The sequence below is a fragment of the Mirounga leonina genome, unplaced genomic scaffold, assembly GCF_011800145.1.
Source record: "Mirounga leonina isolate KUSES-001 unplaced genomic scaffold, KU_Mleo_1.0 Mir_53, whole genome shotgun sequence".
In the NCBI taxonomy this organism is placed as follows: domain Eukaryota; kingdom Metazoa; phylum Chordata; class Mammalia; order Carnivora; family Phocidae; genus Mirounga; species Mirounga leonina.
The window spans coordinates 35,030,683-35,032,338 of NW_023270807.1; positions in this window are offsets into that span (position 1 = coordinate 35,030,683).

Here is a 1,656-nt window from a genome sequence, read left to right on the forward strand (position 1 = left end):
TTACATAGGGTTAGGCAAGTAGAAAGTATTCCTTAAATACTTATTGATTGTCTATGTGGTTGTTGTATTTTTTTTTAAGATTTTATTTTTTTATTTGAAAGAGAGCAAGGGGGGTGGTGGGGAGAGAGAGAGAACGAGTTGGGGGGGCCAGAGGGAGAAGCAGGCTCCCCGCGGATCAGGGACCCCGACGTGGGGCTCAATCCCAGGATCTCGAGATCATGACCTGAGCTAAAGTCAGATGCTTAACCGACTGAGCCACCCAGGTGCCCTGTTGTCTTTTTAGTCAAAGACCCATGATAATGTTAACGATACTGCTAGACTGTGATTAGTACTTTATATATGTTATTTTATTCCTCTCTCATACTTAACTTTTAGATAACATCACCCCCATTTGTACATGAGAAAACTAAAAGTTAATGAAGCTAAATGATTATCTCAAGGTTATGTAGTTACTAAAATATCTACATAATTTATTGCCAATCAGAACACATCTGAGCATGAGCAAAAACAGTAAAAATCATTAAAGTTATATGGCTTTTTGAAATATTTGTTTGTTAACTGACAGTTGGCTTTATTATACCAGTAAATCTATAAAATAGCTTTATTCAGAAAGTATTTTCGAAGTTGTAATTTTTAAGAATAAAAATATATAAAGCAAAAACAAAATAAGTTAATAATTAGTCCCGATACATATTTCAATCTCTAAAGTTGTTTTAAGAGTATCTTTTCAGAAATTTTATTTTCATTATGGTCTTACAGTTTTTAAGTTTTTCATAAATTTTTCTTAAGACTTTTTCATAATTGCACTTTATGATAAGTAGATTTGAAGTTAGAACACTTTCAATGTATTTTTTCTCTATGAAACACACTTTTTATTAATTAAGAAAAATACTTTCTAAAAGTTTTGATGCCCGCAGAAAAATACCTGCCAAATGAAGTTTATTCTCATTTCTGTTTTTCTTTTCTTTTTTTGTGTGTTGGAACAGATAAATTTTGCAGGCCAATAATTTCATTCAGAGTTGTCTATTCAGTTGTTTATTTTTTTTCTTTTAAGGAAGGTTCTTAAAATAAAAGTTTATTATCCTTTGAATACTTCTCCAAACAGATGCTGCAAAATTGTAAGTAGGTGCTGTCAATTCCATTTTTATTCCAATGTATAATAAAAATGTGTCCAATTAAAATAGGAGTTCCATCAAAAGAATCTTCCCATGGGTCAAGATATTCCAAGATGAAACTTCAGAATTCACAAATTAACTCTTTTTTCTAGCTTGTTAAGGTATAATTGATATAAGATTATAAGATATCTAAAGCACACCTGTGGTAAAATCTGCTATCTGAATACACTGAGAAAGGATTCCCTCCCAATCCATCACATCACATATTTACATGTTTTGTTTGTTTGTTTTTGCTGTGAACATTGAATTCTACTCTGTTAGCAAATTTTAATTATACAATACAGTGTTGTCAAATACGATCACCATGTTTTACATGAGATCTTCAGACCTTATTTATCTTATGGCTGAAAGTTTGTACCTTTTTACTAATTCTCCCTATTTCCCACACTCTCCTAACTCTGGCAACCACTTTTCTGTTCTGTTTCTGAGTTTGTTTTATTTATTTATTTATTTATTTATTTATTTATTTATTTATTTATTT